Source organism: Falco cherrug, chromosome 3, assembly GCF_023634085.1.
Source record: "Falco cherrug isolate bFalChe1 chromosome 3, bFalChe1.pri, whole genome shotgun sequence".
Taxonomy (NCBI): Eukaryota; Metazoa; Chordata; class Aves; order Falconiformes; family Falconidae; genus Falco; species Falco cherrug.
Window position 1 is genome coordinate 86,734,344 of NC_073699.1, and position 21,482 is coordinate 86,755,825.

At 44.5% G+C, this 21,482-nt stretch overlaps 1 protein-coding gene across 6 annotated transcripts in view; it reads left to right on the top strand.

The window, feature by feature from the left end:
• Positions 1–474: 474 nt before the first annotated feature.
• The window catches only part of TSNARE1 (t-SNARE domain containing 1), a 508,015-nt gene continuing 487,007 nt past the window's right edge, over positions 475–21,482 (top strand). For 4 of the 6 annotated variants that reach the window (XM_055705270.1, XM_055705276.1, XM_055705274.1 and 1 more), the window contains exons 1-2: positions 478–615; positions 16,866–16,955. The gene's annotated coding sequence lies outside the window, so the exon portion shown is untranslated. Of the gene's footprint in view, positions 616–16,865; positions 16,960–21,482 lie in introns of all 6 variants that reach the window. The other 2 variants (XM_055705271.1, XM_055705272.1) reach the window with 2 other exon arrangements.

Below are 21,482 nucleotides of genomic sequence, written 5' to 3' on the forward strand. Positions count from 1 at the left end.
GGAAGCACATTGCCACCTCACAGGCCGGAGGAGACTGGGCAGGGGAATGCCCGGGCAGCGGACGAGCAGCCGGGCACCCGTGGCGGTGCAGGCGGCTGAGGGGGGGTGCAGACAGGCGGGCCTCAGGCAAGGGAAGCCCGCCTTGGGGAGCGCGTCTTTAGGAGGAAGGCGGGACCCGGCATCCCGCACGGCGTCTGGCGCATCCCCACATAGGGGCAGGAGGAGGAGGGGGGGGGGGAGGGGGGAGGGTGAGGGTCAGGGGGAGTGGAGCGGGCGGTGAAGCTGAGGGACAAACCCCGCCACAGCCCCGGCCGGGCGGGGCTGAGGGAGGCGCGGGCGGGGCTGGCGCGGAGGGACGGTGGGCGGGACGGCGGTGGGCGGGGTTTGCCGTCCCCTTCGCGGATTGGCCGCCGTGGACAGGGGGCGGAACGCGGCTCCGCGGTGCCAGCCGGGAGTTGCAGTGCGGGGTGGTGTCCGCGGCCGGCACCACCTGCGGGCTGAGGACTCCGGCGGGCGGGGCGGGGCGGGGCGGGGCGGGGCGGGCCGAAGCGGTCACGTGATGTTTGGGTGCCGGCGGCAGGGCGCAGCCTCGCGGCGACGGGCGCGCGGCGACAGGTGAGGGCGCGTGCCGGGCCTTCCCCGCCCCTCCCCCCACTCCCCCCTCCCCCCCTCCGGGCGCGCGCGATTGTGCGAGGGACACGGCGGTCCCGCCTTGGGGGCGTGTGTGTCACCTGGGGACTTGGTGGCCCTGCGCGGGAGGCGGCCTGGGTACGGGGGGGGGGGGGGGCGTGCGGGGGTGTGCGGGCCTGGGGACAGGGTCTGTGTGTGACATGGTGACAGGGCTGGCCTGGCACAGGGTCTGTGTGTGACATGGGGACAGGGCTGGCCTGGCACAGGTGTGTGTGTGACATGGGGACAGGGCTGGCCTGGGGACAGGGTCTGTGTGTGACATGGGGATAGGGCTGGCCTGGGGACAGGGTCTGTGTGTGACATGGGGACAGGGCTGGGCTGGCACAGGTCTGTGTGTGACATGGGGACAGGGCTGGCCTGGGGACAGGGTCTATGTGTGACATGGGGACAGGGCTGGGCTGGCACAGGTCTGTGTGTGACATGGTGACAGGGCTGGCCTGGGGACAGGGTCTATGTGTGACATGGTGACAGGGCTGGCCTGGGGACAGGTCTGTCTGTGTGTGACATGGGGACAGGGCTGTCTGTGTGTGACATGGGGGCAGGGCTGGCCTGGGGACAGGGCTGTCTGTGTGTGACATGGGGACAGGGCTGGCCTGGGTCAGGGTTCTGCGCTCTCCCAAGGGCAGAGCGTGTGTTCCAGGTGGCCAGTGACCGGGCGAAGATGGGAGGTCCCTGCGCCCACTTTGCCACCGCCAGTCACTGTGACACTGTCTGGTGGTTGCCTAACACAATGAAACTTTGATGTGTTGATCTCCAGTGCAATGGTGACATTGGGAACTGCTCTGAGACCTGTTTTGTAGTTAAATTTGGCTCAGTTTTAACCTCGCATAGAGTATAAGGTACTTTTTCTTTCTTTTTTTTTTTTTTTTTTTTTCCTGCCAAGGTAATTCAGGAAGCTTTAGCCATAAATAAGTCAGTGAGGTGGACTTGCGAATGCAAGGAGAGGAAATAAAACTACTTTTAAATGTTAAAGTGCCGCTTTCTGCAGTAGTCCTTGCCTGACTGCAGAAACTTTTTTTGTTGCTTTTGTACTTCAAAGTGTTTGTACTTTGAAGCTTTTAATAAAAGTTCACCCTAGCTGCGTGGTACAATTAACCTGCAGCATCTGGCGCTGGAGTGGACTTCGCTGGGGAAATCTTGTGTTTCCACTGAACTGCTCAGTGTCTTTGTGTGCATATCAAAAAGCAAAGGGTTTGGAAACCTAAAAGCATGCTTTCATTCTTCCACAGTCATGCTGAAGCCATGCTGCAAAACCTCTGCTTGTTTGCATTTGAAGTGTTCCGTGACATTTGCAGATTGAGATGGATCTGGTGTCTGAGAGCACCACATAAACAAGCTGTTGTCTGTTTGCAAACCCGGTATAAACACTTGCGTGGGGCCGTGGTCTGAAGTGTTGCTCTCTGTGCTTTGTCCTGCTAAATACTAAAAGTTTATTAGCTGTGTCATGTGTGGACTGGCACTGGGAAGGCTGCACTGAACTAGGAGGGTGGTTTCCCCCCCCCCCCCCTTTTTTTTTATTTATTTTCATCCAATAGCAATAAGGTGTGTATTTTATCCAGTGTTTACCCCTTTTTCCAGGCAGGTATTTCCCTTTGCAATGGGGCTGTGACTATGCAATGTCCTGTCCTGCCTTGTTGGTCTCTGTATTGCCTTGGTCTAAGGAGCCAGTGCAGATGGTTCAGGTCTTTAAATCATCGATGACTCAGGCCAGCTGCTGTCTGGCCCCTTGATGCCTTCCTGCTCTTTCTCCAGCTGTGATATCCTTTCTCATCTATTTCCAGTTCGGTCTCTGGGCCTTTTCCAGGGTGCTAATGGTGTGCTGATCCCCTCGCCCACCATCAGCTGAGCAACAAATAATGATTAGTGCTTTCTCCAAAGCTTCCTGCCTCCTTGGTTTGCTTGTGTGTATTAATGCAATTAAAAATTAACACAGCCACCACTGATGTGGCTTTGATGGACATCGAAGAGGCTGAGCAGTGCAACCATGCGTCCTGCTGGAATCCTGGCTCCTGGTTGAGATCGCCATCCCCATTTCCTCCTGCCATCTTGCCTAAACACAACCGAGCTTTCGGGTGCGATGTTGCCGTCCTAGAAGGGTGTTGGCAATTGCTTGGTTCAAGGGAGTTTCACAGTATAACCCTGTACTGCTGTGGTTTTCCTGGCATGCAGAGCTGTCTCTTGTGCAACGACTGCAAGTTATTTAGCTGAGGTTGGCTACAGAGACTGGTAGAAGAGAGATTTTAATAATAGAAGTATTTTATTCCCATCCTCTCTTGTGCAAGAAACTTAATTCCTTTTCTCACAGCTCCTGATTTTTATTTTTTTTTTTAATGATTATTTTAAACCTCTCATCATTTGCTCCTCACCACATGATTCTCCAGTGTGACTGGGTCTCCCAGACAGCAAGATGCCTGTCCTGGGGCTGGAGACTCTTTACTGAGAGTGGAAGAGAAATAGTACTTCTGTGTCTTGATAAATCTGCACATCGATATTACAGCACTTAAAATCTAATATAAAAAAAAAAGTAGGCAAGCTGAAAATGAATGAGTCTGTGCTCCCCCTTGCTTATAAATATATATCAAATGGTATTTTGAATTGCTGGTTCTTCTGGGAATTCAGAGATATTTAAATAGCAAGTGTGAAAGGGTAAATAATATCAGGATAAAAATAATACTTTCAGTTCCCTGCCTGTGCCATAAACACATTCTGCTAGATGAAAATGGAAAGAGTGTTCAAAAAAATCTATTTTACTTTTCCCATCTTTGTTGTCCTCCTACCTACACTTCAGCTAGTTTGGGTGGCAGGGTGGGTAGGTGGCTCTTGCTTGGCTTTTTATGAACCTTCTGATGGTTCCTGGTCCTGCAGGGGGCTATGGAAATCTGTGACACCCAAGAGCTTTGTGTGGGCAGGAGGAGCCTCTGCCTGTGTCTTATGTAGGGTTGGAGTCACCGTCATCGGGGCAAAGGCTGCTTGTACTGGAGAGGACTTTCACCCAGGTCTGATCCCCATGAGACTGGATGGATGGAGGACTGGTCCTTCCACCCATGACATGGTTGGTGGTGCCTTCCTGACCATGGGAGTGGATGTGTTTGCCTACAGCATGGTACATTTGGTCTAAATTTCATCCCGATATTCAAGCATGAACTTTACTTGCAAACCGAAGCATCGGAGCTTCCTGCCAGCGCTTGTTGGGGAAATACTGCAAAGCTTGTCCTTCAGCAGCATCAGCAACCCTTCAAATTGCTGCAAAAGAATAAAACACATATTTTTTGACACGTGCAAATACAAAATCTGTCCACAAACTTGGGGTGGCATTGCCAGAAGCAGCATTAAGCATTACAAGGAATGAAGGAAGCTTGTGCCCATCACTTGATGTTAAATGCCCAGAAAACTATAAAAGTAGTATGAATTTTGTGCTGTTGCCCTACTGCAGAGGAGCTAGAAGTGTGTGTCTTTTACTGTCAGAAAGGTTATTTGTGGTTTTTAATAATACACTGTGTTTCCAAAGGAATATGGTCCAGATAAGAATCCTACTGTGTTGTGGTTGTTTTTTGTTGGTTTTGTTTTTTTTTTTCCTGCTTGCCTTGCGAATGATGGTAAGATTAAAATAATGCAAAAGAGTTAAATTAATCTGATTTAACACTTGCAGGGAGGTTTCTATTTAAAACTCTTCTTTTTCTTTATAGTGTCACTAGTCAGGAAATTCAGTAGGCAGGTGCCATCTCTTTGTTGTAGAGCATGGGCACATCTCTGCTCTTCTGTGTTTCTGATGATGGAAAAAATAGCACTTAACTAAAAATAAAAGGGCAGGGTGGATTATTGTTTTTTCCCTGTCCATTTTGCTGGCAGCACCATTAGAAAGTGAAGATTGCATTGGTGATCAGTTGCATTTTTTAAAATATTCTGAAGATGGGTTCAAAAAAACAGAAGTGTTGTATCAGCACAGGTGTTTTAATGCTCTTTTGTTGGGATGCAGAGCTCTGGGGAGAAGCCCTACCAAGGGCAGTTTAGGTGTGTTGGCTGCTCATCTGCTGGGATACTGCAAACAAAATCTGCGAAACATTTTCCAGCTTCTCCTTGAATGAAATCGAACTGGGCTGCAATACCTAAATTTAGGGTTTTTTTTAGTAAATTAACTTTTTACCTTTTTTTTTTTTTTTTAAACAAGGTAAATGTTTGTATGGGGTTAGGCTGTGATTTCTTTCCTGTCTCTGTTTTCTCTTCCCTAAATAAAAGCAGAAATAACTGCAAAATAACTGCAAAATGTTTTATACTCCTCATTGTGTAGCGTTTGTTTTGTTCTTGTTCTGCTATTGCCCCCGCTGCAAAGCCACATGTTGCAAAACTGTGATACATTTATTTATTTATTTATTCCTTGAGGTTATCAGGGACTTTATTTGTGCTTCTTCCCATGCTGCCTACCTTTATTATGACTATAGTCTTAAATGACTTGGCCATGTTTGTAGTGTTCCCCCCCCCCCGCCCCCCCCCCCCCCCCCCTCCGGTAGGACTCCTCTGTCATCTGGTGCATGGAGCAAAATAGTGCAGGTGACAGCCATGCTGTATGATTTTATTCTAACACTGTTGTGCTGTAGGTTGCCATACTCCTTATTTCTTTCAAATATTTTCTTCTTCTGTGAGGGGCTTTGATCATCCTCATTGCTGAAGCTTGCTGCTTTGTTTTTTTCCAGTTTATAATAAATCTTCTTGTGATACTTCTACATGGAGGAGGCAGGTGCCTCCATTTTTCTGCATATGGAAAACAGACAGATTTGGAGGTGATGTGTCCCAAATTTTTAAATTAACCCATTTCCTTGCAGTGTGAGATGCTAGAGACTTGAATATAGTACAAGTGAACTCCCAAACTTGCTATTAAAGGCTGCTTTGTAAAAAAACTTAATATGAGCAGATAGCTCAGGAGGGCTGTAGTGGAGGCATATGCAGCCATGGATGCTTCTTTTCTTAAGTTTTCTTTTTTTCCCCCCTGAAGTTCCCTTATTTATTTACCAGTATGTGGCATCTCATGACTGTGACCACAGTCCTTGTGCAATGGTGCTCACTGTCCAGCTCTTGTGCCCCAGTTTTGGGATGTCTTGGGGAAGCAAAATTCTCCTGGTCTGTTTGGGGAAAATGTGGCTGATGTCTCACCAGGTTTGTGAGCTGTGCAACGGTGGCTTCAAGTTCAGCAAAGCTAACTGTAGGAAAAGTCCAGCCTGTGCTCTGCAGAGTTTTTAATGCAAAAAACACGCCACTTCTCATTGCATTTCCTCTTGGGATTTAGTGCTTGGTTAGATAACCAGTATTGAAATTTTTAACGTGAATAGTTTGTTTGGAAAACATATTAGCGGCTAAAATAAGGGCTTTTTATCAGAGGGAGCAGTGGTTGCAACTAATTGTAGATAATTGCAACTATGTTTGAGCTGAATTATTAGCAAATGCTTTGCAGCATCCCATGTCCTAGCCTGGAGATGCTCGTTATGCTCCAAGTTCTTCTAATTTTGGAGAGGGGAGAAAAAACGCTGTCGTGCATCTGTTTGGTGATGGGGAAGGACGATGAGGCTGCAGGAACTGTGCTGACTCGCTGGGTAACTCCTTGTTTAATGTAACGCTGTACATGAAGGATTTTCTTCGTTTGCTATTTATTGCGCTTCATCAGCCTGGAAATGGGAGCTGCAGACAGTGATCCCTTGAGTTTGCGTAACTTTGCCATTGGTTCTGTTGAAGCCTCCCTTTTCCAGTATGTGGGCTTGATTTATTTGAAGGGGGATAATGCAGATTATTTTTTTAAAATGCTGGTTGTGCGCAGGCACTGTTCAATGTCCCACCAGTGATTGAAAATCCCTCTTTGTCCCTTCTGTTTGCCATGGAATCTTTATTAATGAGAAAGGAAACTTTTTTTGTGTGTTGTTTTTAAATGGTAATAGCTACAGCAACTTGAAGTTTACTCCAGTGAACTGCATCTTCTATTCCCAGCTACTAATAATAAAAAAAATTAATCACATGTATGTATAAGAGTAGGTGCTGTGGATCAATCTACATTGTTTTTTACCATCTTCCATGTAGCTGCATCCTTCTGTTGGGAGCTGCAGATCTTGAGCTTTTCCTTCTTGCAAAGTGAAGCAAGAGCTAAACCTTAATACAGCTTTTGACTTTTTTTTTTTTCCCCTTGCATAACAAGTGATTTATGATCCCTTGTGACACTATCAGCTTTCTAGACTTTCATGAGAACCTCCTAATTTCTAAAATACCTAATTTATACAAGTTGAAACATACTGTTGAGTAGCTTGAGATGTGATATATCTTTCACAAATGTTTTGCTTTCTTCTGTTTGCCTGATGTATCTCCAGCCGCTGTCTTACCTGAGTACCTGTCGCTGCTGGAGAGGCCCTAATGTCAGTCCTATCAAATATTCTGCTGCAGTTAGTGACCAGGAGCAGATACTCAGTGAAAAAGTATGAGAAATTAAACTTACAAGCATATACTTCTTCTTAAATAGCAATTAATTTCTATAATATAGTACGTGAGGTCATACAGTAAAATTAACATATATAACAGTGCCTTTGTTTTTGATTGCTGTATGCTCTGATATTTTTGCTTTTGTTTTAAAGACTTAAAGATGTTGGGTTTATCTCTGCTAAAGCCACTGTGGACAGAGGGTTGGGATCAGTGCAGACAGGATCAGCAAATAAGCATCGCTGTGATCAGGGAAGTGTGCCCATCTTGCTGCTTACCATCATACATCACTTTACATACAGGTTATGTACATGTTGTAAAACTATCCAGATTTGTAGTGGCTGTGAAAAATCAGTTCATTTTACTAGGATGCTTTCACTAATGATAAATAAAGCAACAATGTAAAAAAAAAAATAATTGAAATGGGGGTGCCTAAAGTTGTGTTGAGGCCATTGTATGTTAGTGGCTCCATTTCTTGGTGTCAAGGACCTTCAGCTTCCATTAATTGCAAGTGCCTGAAGACAGAAGTAGGTGGCAAAATGTGGGTGTTGAAGCTCCAGAAATGCTCCTCTGAGCTTTTTGATGTTTCTGTTATAGAGAACAACTGTGAGCTTCCCAAAGCCCTCTTTAAGTATTGATCATGCATCACAGGGAAGTTTCATAGGTATAGGTTGTTTTTCTAAAAATATAATGGATTGCTATCCTGCTCAAGTGCCAAGACTGATCCCTTGGAAATGTGTTTAAGCGAGTGGTGTAAACAGTACTGCAATTACAGTAAAGCAGGATGCTGCGACTGACTCTCCTTTGAATTTGAAAAAAAGCAGATTGACAGACTCACTACAGATATTTTCCTGAATATAATCTTTAAAGCTTCACACAGATAGGTTTCTTCTCCTTTGCCCCAAACATAAGGCGATGGAAAAGATTTCAATTCTGACTTTGGTTTTGTCCACTCCCCCATTTATGGAAATACCTGCAGTTTATTGTAAATATCGTCTTCTTTGTGTATGGAAACAAAGATCTGGTTTGTTGTTTATTTTTTTTTGCTATGTTTTTTTTTTTTCCTTTGCACATTTCTCAGATGTACCTTTGTTTCCTTCTGTATATAGAAATGTCCCATGGGATCTGAGGTCTATAGATTTGCTCTTCTCTCTTGGTCCAATTCCTTTCCTAATGCATTGTGTTTGTCATCCTTTTAAAAATTATTTAGAATTTAGTGTAATCCCATACTTGGAAATAGGGCTGTGGGTCCTAGTCCTGTTTGCAAGGCATTTGAACAGAGACTCTAAAGAGAGTGTGCAGAAAGCAGTCTGGAGGTCCTCCTGTTCCTGGGGCACTCGTCTCCTGCCTTCCTGCACATCTTGGTTTTGACTGTAAAGGGGGCCAGCAAGAAAGCTGAAGAGGGACTTTTTACAAGGGCATGTAGTGATAGGACAAGGGGGTATGGTTTTGAGCTGAAAGAGGGTAGATTTAGACTAGATAATAGGGGAAAATTCTTTACTGTGAGGGTAGTGAGGCACTGGAACAGGTTGCTCAAAGTTGTGGATGCCACGTCAACTGGCAGTGTTCAAGGCCAGGCTGGATGGGTCTTGGAGTAACCTGGTCTGGTGGCAGTTGCCTGTTCCCATGGCAGGGGGTTGGAACTAGATGATCTTTTAAGGTTTCTTCCAACCCAAACCTTTCTATCATTCTATGATCCCTTTTCCTTTGGCTCCTGGTAAGACCAGGAAGAGCTTTTGTGTTTTCCTTGGTGGTTGCTTTTCAGGCTTGAGATGCTGCTGGCTTCTTCAGCCCCATTGGGGTGCAATATCCTCTTGCTGGGAAGGTTCAAGTTTTGCTGTTTCTCTCTGCCAGCAGGAAGGAAAGTGAGAATATAAAGCTTTCCTTTTTGCAAGCAAATTGCTTTTCAAAGTCTGTGGTTCTTCCTGGGTTGGGGCAGTACTCCTTGGAAGCAGGTGGTGGCCTTCAGTGTAAGGCAATGAGTGGTCTTCACCAGTCTTTTACATGCAGATAGAGCCCCTTGGCTGATTCCCTCCACAACAGCTTTGGTGGAGGAAGACTTATAGACCTGATGCCTTTCTTGCTGCTCTCCCACAGCCTAGAGAGGCAGGTAGTTGTCATGGTCACTTAAGGACTGGGTGGATGTTGTCTTGATGGATGTAATCTCAAAACTTACCAGCCCTGTGATAAAGCCCTTGTAGTTGTCTGAAGCAATGCTTTCCGGTGGCTCATTGAGCTCCGTTTCCATTACTTGCCTTTCTGGGCAGACTGAGGCTGGTTGTTTTGCAAAGAGATGTGCAGCCAGCCAGGCAAAGTTGCTCTCTGAAGGGGACAGGGGTGACCTTACACTTGCTGATTTGGTAGCTGGGCTCTGATGCTGGCACCCTGCATTACATCTTGTAAATAACTCTGGTTTTCAGTTTCATTTCCTGGACCTGTTTACACCTTGCCAAAAATAATTACAACCTCTGAGACTGGGGTTTGCTGGGTGAGGGGGAGGAAGGCACAGAAAAACCTGCAATCCATGTTTTTTCGCGCACTTTCATTGACGTGGTGCTGCCAGTGGGACTGGGATCTCCCTTCTGGGGCATGAATCAGGCTGTGCTTGCGTTTGCTGGGGATCACTCCTATTGTGTGCATGAGATTTCTTTCCCTTCCTCTGCTCAGTATCATCTTAAATTCATGTCCCAGGCAATGCCTCCCTTGCCTGCTTTATTACCTCTTGAAGTGTTTTCCCAAGTATGTCTTGCGCTTGGATAAACCTCTCCTGCTTTCCTAGACTGCAAATCTGGCTCTTTCTGCAGTCTTCCTCCTCCAGCTGCTGTGTGCATCCTTCCTCTATCCATGCAGAGGCACTTTTCTGCTTCATAGAGTGTTTTTTGAGCACTTTGGAGCCTATGCATCCTCCTTAAGAGGCGGATGGATGCCATAGCTCCTGGTTTTGTATCCAAGCCGGCGTTAGCTGTGGTCATGTGTGGAGCCGGTGGGGAAAGCAGGAGTATTTTTAGTGTGCATTTCTTTGCGTCGCTCAGGGGCCCGCCCACAGTTGAGTATTAAAATAATAGCGGGGACATTGGGTAAGCTCTGCAGCAAAATGTTGATATGCAAATTGCCATCTTAAGAGCAAACCTCAAGGCGATTTTTGGCAATGCATGCAAGGCTCCGAAGCAGTGTGTTTTGAATAAAGATTACAACAAGGGATTTTGCCCAGAGGGCACGCTCGTCTCATTTATTCTGAAGCTTAGCAGAGCTGGTAATTCAGTGTTGGAAGCCAGCAGGGTGAAACATATGCACCTTCAAAAAGGTATTAGATTAGCATTGGCAAAACAAAATGTAATGTCACCTCTGTAACTTAAATTTCCAGGGTTGCAGAAGCAATAAATCTGGTTGCATTTCATTTGCAAGTCATTCCTGGGCACTGTCCAGGAAAGAGGTGGCTTTGATGGCTGCGGAGTTGGTTTGGGAGGTTTGGACGCGTTATCTGGTAATAAATGAGTTTGTGCCAGCTGCCTCAGTGCTGGTTTGACTTCTGTCTTCAAGCTGGTGATAGGTGGCTTGGCTGTTTCAAATATTGCAATAAGAAACTGGATAAAATATGAATCACTTCATTTTTTATTTCCTGCTTATTGAGTTCATGGTGGCACTATTGGGAAGGAAACAGCAATAAATTAGGAGAACAAAAGCAGTGATTTCATGGTTCTTACTTTGTGACTGGCCAGGTTGGTCTTGCGTCCATCAGTACTTGTCAGAGGTACTACTGCTTCTTTCTGCTGCCAGGCTTGCTTGTATTCAGCAGGTACAACTGGGTGGCTGTGCGAGTTCTCAGGTAGGTTAAAGCAGTTATCCTGCTTCAGTGAGTACAAGAAGCACTGAGGGAGATTGAGAGGAACTATTACATGCCATGGAACCACTAGCCAAATGTTGTCCCATTTAATACTTGAGGACAGAAAAGCAGGCGGCAGTTTTACCCTCTTGATAGTACCTTCTGCGCTGGCATATCTTCTTTTCTTTCCCATTCTCGCCTAATACTCCTGTTTTATCCTTGATCCTACTTTTGAACCTTATTTGATGTGTGGTGTCTCTTTGTGTCATTAACTGATGCATTGAAGATGTTCTTGATGATTTGGAACACTTGCAAGAGCTCAGGTCCTTTCCCTCCCCTCACACACCTCATAACTAGACTACAGCCACAGTTACTGAGCAGTTCCTGTGTGCTGGTGATGGGTTATATTCAGTAGAGGTTTCCTGGGCAGAGCTGACCAAATGTATTTGCTTGTGGACCATGACAGCATCCTCAGCCATTGGATAGGAAGGCTGGAAGACTGCATCCGCAATGCTTTTCTCTCTTGCATGTGATTTCTCAGGGACTTAAATTATCTGAGCTGAGGTGTGCATTGGACTTGTACACCCCGTTAAATGGGCCACGGCTGGACTTCAGTGAAGTCAGTGTGCCCAACGGAGTGGTGCGAGAACGTGTCCTGGAGCTTGGTGTTCCTTGTTGCACATCACACTGCCTTTGGCTTTTTAGAAGTCTTCGTTGACTTCTTAAGAGATCAGTTGAAATTTTTGATGGAAATTGATGAATCTGTGCCCAAATCTGTCAAGTTTTGTATAATGGTTTAAGTATTTAGATACTGGTAGTAAGAGTAACTTCGTGTGTGAGTGCTACTGTGCTTGTTTAGGGTATAACTGCTGAATAAATCTTGTACAGGTTTAGTTTAACTACTTGTAAAATAAGAGTTTTAAGTGACCGAGGTCAGTGGACTTGCCCCAGTGAGGTGACTAGTTGGGAAGTGGATTTGAGTCATTCCATTTATTCTGGTTCTTGAGGAGTGAGTCCTGTGGCTCTTCAAGAAATACTGATTTGTAAGTGTTTTCATGATCATTTGTTGTGAAGCCTGGGCATTGCTGGGGGAAAGAAAAGTTTGTATCACAATTAATATGTTGCTCTAGGATTGGAAACTGGCAGTACAAGGCAACTTCTTATGAGTTTAGGGTTTTGTTTGTGTTGGTTTTGGGTTTTTTTAGCTCTTAGAGATCGGTACAGATCTGTAGCTTTTAGAGGGATAATCTTCAGTGAAATGAAAGTAGTTGGTAGCTACTTTTTCTTTCTTTCAGCGTAGCATGGAAGAACCAGGTGGCTGAGACTGTGGGAACACGTTCTCCTGACTTTGATACAAGTTGGTGTTGATCAATTCTTAGTTCACTTGTGTCCTTTTGCTTTAATTATATGTTCCAACACCATAAGACTTTTAAATATCATATTTTGAGGGTGTTCTTTGCCAAAACTGCATGGTTTAAGTGCAGATCCTGTTGGCAGGCATCTCAGGATCTGTTGACTTCCCTCCTTCGTAGCCCTGTCCTCTCTTGCCTAGATTTCCCTCCTTAAAAGTCAAACAAAATTTGATAAAATAGCAGAGCCTTTTAAAACATTAAAAGAAAGTACATAGAAACCCAGAAAATTATGGTCTCATGAGTATATGGCCCTGTGAAGATCACAGTGTCCTCAACAGTGCTGAGTGAGTAGAAGAAAAACATCTTCCTTGCTTGGTTCAGGCACATCTTGAATCTTCGTTGTGTCTGTCCTTTGCTGCATCCTGTACCTCTGTTGCATTAAGCTGGTTATGTCTTCCAGGGCCCTTCTTTGCTGCCTTATGCTTTGTTGAGATGTTGACTCTTCCCTCCAAGGTTATGAATCTCTGTTCCTGACTTTGAAATGCTCCACGTTTCTGTCTCACCGTTCTTCTCTCTCGATGACATCACCCATGAATGGTTGTTGGGATGCTCTTAATTTTCCCCAAACCTTGTTTTTTTGATGGTATATCTTCAGAAAACTTCGCAGCTGTCATGCCAGTGTTTCTGTCTCTCCAGATTGTATCTGCATTTCTGATATTTCCCATCCAATCTATGTTCAAGTTTCTGCATTCAGTCTCCTATTTTAAGGTCTTTAACACAGGAGTCATCAGCTTACTCTGTATTTGTACAGCTTTTAATGTGATGCAGATGTGATTCCAAAGTGATGCTATGAAAGGTTGATAATACCTTTCAAATTGTTGTTGTGGTAGTTAACAGTTTTGGGAATGCTGCCCATTTTTATATATATTTATGTGTGTATATATAAATATACACTATATATACATATAATATATATAAATGTATGAATATATATAAAATATATATATTGACTAGGGACAAAAGTTAACACATTGTAGCATACTAACATTTGAAAATCTCATAAATAATAAAAGCCATGTATTTTTCCTGTTCCTACCTTGGCTCCTTTGTTAGTTATGGTATTAGCTGCTTTGTGTGGAGAAAATGAAATGGTGAACTCTGATCTTGCCGGGTAAGAAATATTTTTTGTAAAGCTATGCATTTAGACTAATTCTGTCTGCCATACAATGTGCTGAGGATTTGTGATCCTCAGCAGGCATTTGACAGATCTTAACTAGTTATGCTATGTCTTGTCAATCAAAATTAAACGCCTACCTCACTCCTTCCTACTTTCTCTCTCTCTTCCAGATTTTTTTTTAGGTTGGTCATTAAAATTGCTTATAACCATAGAAACGAGGAGAACCCGCCCCTTACGTTCCAGATCTTTAGTGTGATATTCTTGTACTGACATCATGTGAGTTATATACACGATGGCTTAAAAAAACCCAACACAAAACCTGCAGGTCGCAGAGTTGTCATTAATTCCTCCCTATAGTGGCATCGTTTCTACAGATGCCAACCAAAGATCATGTCCCTCTTGCATTCCTGTGTGGTGTCCAGCAGGAGAGACCCTGCTGTGGAGAAACAGCCTGACAGGATTGATTCAGAGAAGAAAACAGATACATCCATGGGATGGGAAGGGTGGGAGGATGAGATAAGGAGAAGATGGGTCGTGAAGCAGTCTCATGTGCAATGTAGTGCATGTAGATAACTTCAATATTGGTTTGCATCCTCCTAGGGCTGCCTGCACCATTGGGCGCTCTGAGAGATGGGCGTAATATTGATACTTCTGTAGAACTGGGCCACCATGTTTCTCTGCTTAAGGACCCAAGTTCCCACTTGGCAGGGTGGGATGTGTCATGGCTTAACTTGTGAAAAACTAAAACAATTACTGATTTTTGCTTGTAGAGGCAGTTTAAAAATGTTTGACCCAAGGCCTCATGAAGGTGGTAGAAGCCCTTACCTTAGAGGCAATAAGCATCCTGAGATTTCAGTTCTGGACTCTCTGTGCTGGACAAATAATGTTGTTTTCATTTGGAGCAAGATTGCTCCATGTGAGATTTGCTTGAGGCAAGATTTCTGACTTCCCTGTCCCACCCACCTTAAATTGCACGGTCATGTTAATATTGCTGGTTTTTTTTTTTTTTTTTTTTCCTTACAAATTTAAGGGTTAATTGATCAGATGAAAGTAGTTAACTGCAGCTGCCAGCATTGTTCTCTATAACTCCCTCAGTTTTGCTCTTTGAATTAATTATGGGAACTTGGTAACACATGGAAGCAATACATGTTGTTAAGGAGTGACTTTCCTGGGGACGTGATGGCAGGGCTGGAGGGATCCTCTGCTGCTTGCAATTTGCTGGGACCTTTGAACGCGCTGAGATGGAGCGTGCATCAGAGAAGGGGAAAGTGCAGTCCTGGTGCTAGAGCAGGTTGATGTGTAATTTAGCTGTATACCAAGCCGTTACCTCTGCTTTACAATAGGTTGTTTTTCTATTAGATTTTAATCTAATAGATTTATGATTTTCTAGTAGATTAAAAACAAAGAAACAAAAAAACCTCCCCAAAAACCAGTGTCGCACAAAACCCAGAAAATATGCTCCCAAGACTGTTGGACGTTGAAACATAGACTTTGTTTGGTTTTCAATGTGTAGATGTGATCCAGTAGACAGTGGTACTTCATATTGATGCCTCCTTAGCTGTGTTAGAGGAGGAATGGGATCTGTACAGGGTGTCCTGCGTCTCTGTGGTAAAGTGCACATGCTTTGTGTGTCACTGTACAGTGATTACAAAGAGGGAAGGTTGCCTCCTTGAGAAATCACAGCATGGCTTGATGTTTGGAAGGTCCTCACAATGGAGATGTGGATTGTTCATGAGGCAGTTGGATGTGGGAGTTTCATCACTCTTTCTATAGGAAGGCTTGTCCCTTGGGAAGATTAATTTTGACCTTTGGCCAGAGAAAATAACAAGGAAGGAGCACTGTGTGATGTAGCATGACAGTACGTTGCTGGGCAGCATCCTAAAGTTGAAACGTCTGTCTTACCCTGTCATCAAAAGCTGGTGCTGACTGCTGTGATTTAACTTAAAGGTTCTAAAGGTTTTTTTTGTTTTCATGTGTTGGAGCTTCTGCTTTTGGCTTCTGAGGGTGTTGTAGTACATTGTGTTCATCAAAGAAGAAGAATGGGTAATTGTGTGATTTTTCTAAGGGTACGAAAACTCAGGGCAGGAGCTCTTTGAGCATCCTTTGCTGCTCTCTCCAGCCCCAGTGTCATCCCATGTGATCTGACATTCTGTAGTCTCCCATCCCAAGGAGGGATTAGAATGCTTTGTTGATAAGTCTGGAAGACTGAGTCCTGCATGATGATGCTTCTCCTTCTTAAACCAACCAACCAAAGTTTTCAACAGTTTGATTAAAGTATTTTCTTTGAGGAATAATTGCTGTAAAAACAGCGTAATACTTGTATGTCCTTAATTTTATACAGCGTAAAAGTGCCTCTACCTGAGTTGCCTAAGCCATAATTTTTCTTATTTCCTATTTTATTTTTTATTAAGGCATGATAAATTGCATTAAAAGCATGTTAAATACTTTTTGAAGCATCGGTTTCCAAATTTGGGACAAAAAATTCGAGCTGTTAAAATGCGTGTATGGGAAGTGGATTTATTACATCATTAACTAGAGTCTTCAGAGTTGTGTAAGCTATTGGATCTTTACAGATGTTCTTCTAAAATATGCAGTTGTGTATTTTTCTATATGAATATATCTCTGTCTGTTGCTCTATACACAGCATGTGCACATGCACTCTTGTACAAATAATCTTCCCCAAAGTAAAAATTTATTTTTTTCCTCTTTCTATGTAATTTAATTAAAAATCAGTTATAAAGATACCACAATTATTTTTCAGTCTTCTGGTAACTGCTTTATAACAGATCGGCTGGTGTTAAAAAGGTATGAGTCCTTTGTGTAGCTTTGTGTTACACTATCCTAGCAAAGGTTTTACTCTTCTGTGCTGAGTCCACTTGGTTGTCCCAGTTGCATGCTTCTAGCTTAGCCATCCCTTTAGTTGCATGGGTTTTCTTTTTGTTGGGGATGTAGGAAAAATGGTGACATATCCTGCTAAAGTGGCTAAAAGTGAATATAAAATATGAGACCACTAAGCAGGGGGTAGTGACAGTTACATGAAATCACGAATTGCAGAAGATGAAAATTAGTTGCTGTATTTCACTGAGCATCCCCTAATTTTTGAACCCTGAAAGTGGTAGGTGTTTTTATGTGTGTTTTACCTTGTCAAGAGATACTGTGTAGACCAAAAGCAAAGCTTGCCTAATACATATATTTTTCTTTAACAAATTCACATGGTGTTAAAACTACCAAAGGCAGTCAAAGCTAAAGATACAGCTAAAACCTCAGTCTTGGGAATGCCTGCACTTCAGACCGGGGGAAACAGAGCAGATAAAAACCTGTATGAACTTTTCACTTTTGATTTTTATTTATTTTCCTTTTACCTGAACAGAGACGATACTGCTGAGACGGGCCTTGGGTCTGTTAGGCTATTGCTGCGTGGTGGTGAGCTAGTGGATCCACAGCTCAAGGAAATAAAATTGTGGGTGAGATTTTTTCTGTTTTCTTTCTTTTGATAATCCTTCCTGTTCCACGTTATTTTGTTTTGTGGTTGGTTTGGTTTTTTTTTTTCTTCTTTTTCCCCAACTCCGTATCCCTTAAACTTGTTGGAGGTGATGCTCTATTTTGTAGACCCACCCTCTGGACTTGGGTGTGCAGGAATGCTGTGGGCTCAGTGCTTGCGTATGTTCACCTCTGGATGGCATCTTCTGCTCTTGTGGTGGTTTCCTTGTTTTAACTGATCAATATTGGGTGAGCTCCATCCAAATTCTTCCCCTAACAGCTGATCTTTCCTGACTTGGCTGATTCATTAAGCTCTGGGATGTCCTGCACTCACAGTGTATTGACATTGAGTTGGGCTTTCTGGCCAAAGCGAGTATTAATGGGTATGCTCTGCTAGGAACAGATGGTCAGGGAAAGTATCAGTTTTCAAGGTGTAACAGACTGTGTCTGTAAAACCTATAGCGTTTTTTTATCAGCAGAAATGGTTTTCTTAAACTACATCTGTTTTTCCCACCTGGAATACTGTTAACGGTAATTTGTATCGTGGTTAGAATAGTAGTTTCATATACTCCAGCTTAATAGTAGGAAATAAGTCTTCTCTTGGGTATTTTTGGCTTGGTATCTGTTTCTCCTTCGTAGAATACTTTAGAAAGTATACTAGAATTAGAAAAAAGGAAGGCTTTTATATATTTATCTGAATCAATTGATTATCTTACACTTAATTCTTATTCAAGAACTCATGATCTTTGAAACACGTCCTTAAAAAGGATTTAATTTCCATATGTCTGTTTTCCATAGCATGGGGAGCATTGGCATGTGCCTGCCCTGTTTCATATACAGAGCTAAACAGATTTGTAACATTCAGTAAATAGTATGCAGAAAGTATGCCTATTAACATCCTGAGTAATCACCAACAACAGAGTAAATACGAGGTTAATGAGATTAACAGGAAAGAGGAACTTAAGTATTTGAGTGCACCTCCCCACGGCCCCATAGCCGGTGGCAGCCCTGTTTCTGTTGACGAGCCCAGCATGGCTGTAGACGCAGTAGTGATTTTGCTGCTGTTCCCCATACAATACTTAATGAGTTCCTACTGCTGGCATTTTCTTTAGTTACTGTATAATATTATTAAATCCCACTCCTTGCAAGAGGATTATAGTGTTGGGGTTTGGTTTTTTTTTTTCCTCTTTCTTTCTTTTAAAAGTAAATCTTTATTTGTATTTTTTGCTATTTGTTTCTAGTGCTGTGGCTCGGTGATAAGGTGGCTGATTAGCCATTTTCTGAAGTCTTCTCCCAGGCATCTGGTACCCTCCTAGATGTCTCCTCATGGCCTCTGGAAAAATTGGCCCAAGTCTTTTCTGGGAAACATGCTACTGTCAGAATATTGTACTCATAAGTGCATTGAGATGTAGATCTTATTTTCTTATTCCAGGCTTGATCTTGACTTGATTTCAGTGTCCTTTGCCTTCCTCCTTCCAAGTGCTCTCCATCACATATTCTCCATTAAGTCTTGCAGGGAGAGGAAGACTGATTTCCAAGTAAAAACATGACCTTTCCCCACCCCCGCACTGTAGTATCACTCAAGCCCTCTCTCTTTTCCAGGTCGGTGGGTTTTCTGGACATGGTGCTTTCTGTCCATCTTCCTCTAGCATCTTCTGGCAGTCATCAATGTTTTCTCAATGTCACTACCTCAGAATTATATTTATTTGAGTTTTCTCCACCCAACACTGCATATGGGTGGTTGACTCAAAGCTCTAGGCACCAACTCCCCTTACTGGTCCGTTGACAAACTGCAACTTGTTTTTTTTATATTTCAAATGAAAATGCCTTACTGAGAAACCTGTTTTGTTTACTGAAGATAAATCTTGTACTTATGACCCTAGCTTTTCTTTTTACAGTGGTTCTGATTAAACCATGAACCTTCAATTTAAACAATTCGGGTAGAGTATGGGCACTGCATATTGCCTACATGAATTATTTGCCTCTTAGCTTTTGATTTTATTTTTTAGGGTTTGGGTTTGGTGGGGTTTTTTTTGTGTGCTGTTTTTGATTTTTTTTTAGGTTTTTTTTTAGTATTGCAAGTTACTTCCTTCAGGTTTCAATTGAGTAGGACAGTGATTTCTCTCTCCTGTCAGCTCTTTTACATTTTGGTGTGAGAATGACTGGTTAAGGGATCAGGAGCACAAGCAGTGTTCTACTCTATCCTTCCAGTTGCAGGGAACAATGAGGGAAGAAACAGGAAGAGGCAGCAGATCAATACCTGGCTCCAAGCCTGGTGTCACTGGCTGAATTTTGTTTTTTTTTGATCACTGGCCAGTTTACACAATACCAGGCCTACTGGTAACAGACGAGGTATACCTGTCTCAAAGCAGGAAAAGGACCTTTGCACAGGAGTTTGCAGCATTCATGGAAAGAGATTTAAACTAGATTTGAAGGGTGAAAGTGATAAAACCAGGCTTGAAAGAGATATGCCTGGGGACGGCATGCCAATGTTTGAGGGACAATGTGCTAGTGAGTTCCTTCAGTCTGATGTCTCGGTGGTGGTAGAGGATGGAGATCTGTGTGGCAGAAAATTCACAGGGGTTACTGATGTGTTGGAAACCATAGAAGTGCCTGAGAATGGTCAGATAGGAATTGGGGCTTCTTCCCCCAGCAAAAGGTGGCAGGATCAATAGCCCCACCAAAGTGCATCTGCATCAAGGCGCACAGCATGAGGCATCGGACAGGAGCGGCTGGAAGACATTGTGCAGCTGGAAAATGTTGGCATAGTTGCTGTCACTAAAACACTGGCATGATGCAGGGGATGGCTGTAAACTCTTCTGAAGGGATGGGCAAGGAGGGAGAGGCGGCGCAGTAGCCCTGTATGTTAGGGAGTGTTTTGACTGTCTGGAGCTTAATGATGGTGACGATAGGGTCGAGTGTTTATGGTAGGAGTCAGGGACAAGGCCAACCAGGCAGGTGTCCTGGTGGGAGTCTGCTACAGACCACCCAACCAGGATGAAGAGGCAGATGAAATACTCTACAAGAAGTCTCACAATCGCTAGCCCTGGATCTCGTGGGGGACTTGAACTTAGCAGGTGTCTGCTGGAAGTACAGTTCAGCGGAGAGGAAAGGGTCTAGGAGACCCCTGGAGTGTGTGTAAGAGCTCCCTGACCCAGCGGGTGAGTGGGCCAGCGAGGGAAGGCGCCCGTGGAGGTGCTGCTCGTGAACAGAGGCGGCCTGGCGGGTGATGTGATGGTTGGCGGCCACCTTGGGCACAGCGACCACAAAACGCTGGAGTTTCCATTTCTCAGAGAAGTCAGGAGTGGGGTCGGCAGAACTGCCGGCTTGGGCTTCTGCAGGGCAGGCGTTGGGCTGTCTAGGAGCCTGGCTGACAGAGTCCCTTGGGAGGCAGTTCTGAAGGGCCAAGGGCTCCAGGAAGGCTGAGCGTCCCTCAAGGAGGAGATGTCAGAGGTGCAGGCGCAGGCTGTCCCCATGTGTGGGAAGGCGAGCGGGCAGGGAAGGAGACCAGCCTGGCTGAAGAGAGAGCTTTGGCTGGAACTCAGGGGAAAAAGGAGAGTTTGTGACCGTTGGAAGAAGGGGAGGCAGCTCAGGGGGGCTGTAAGGATGTTGTGAGGTTATGCGGGGAGAACATGAGTAGTGCCAAAGCCCAGCTGGAACTTACTCCGGCTACTGCCATAGAAGACAGTAAGAAAAGTTTGTATAAATACATTAGCAACAAAAGGAGAGCTAATGAGAATCTCCATCCTGGATTGGATGCGGGGGGTAACATAGTGACAAAGGGTGAGGAAAATGGTCCCTAATGCCGCCTTTGCACCAGTCTTTAGTAGTAAGACCAGTTTTTTCTCAGGTTGCCCAGCCTGCTGAGCTGGAAGACAGAGACAGGGAACAGAATGAAGCTCCCGTAATCCAGGGGGAAGTGATGAGTGACCTGATACAGCACAAAACCACACACAAGTCTATGGGGCCAGGTGGGATCCACCCGAGGGTACTGAGGGAGCTGGTGGAAGTGCTCATCAAGCCAAATCCAGTCATTTATCAGCAGTGCTGGCTGAGTGGGGAGGTCCCAGAAGACTGGAGGCTAGTCACTGTGACGCCCATCTAGAAGAAGGGCAGGAAGGAGGATCTGGGGAACTGCAGGCCTGTCAGCCTGACCTCCATGGCAGGGAAGGTTATGGAGCAGATCATCCAGAGTGCCTTCATTCGGCACGTACAGGAGAAGGAGGTGACCAGGCCCAGCCAGCATGGGCTTATGAAAGGCAGGTCCTGCTTGACTAACGTGACGTCCTTCTACAATAACATGACCTGCCTGGTGGATGAGGGAAAGGCTGTGGGTATTGTCTCTGAAGTTTAGTAAAGCCTTTGACACTGTTTCCAACAGCATTGTCCTGGAGAAACTGGCCCCTCACTGGAAGACAGACATTGAGGTGTGCAGGAGCGGGCTGCAAACTAGGACCATGCGTGGCAATCAGTTAGATGAGGGGAATGTGCTCGAGCTTGTCTAGAC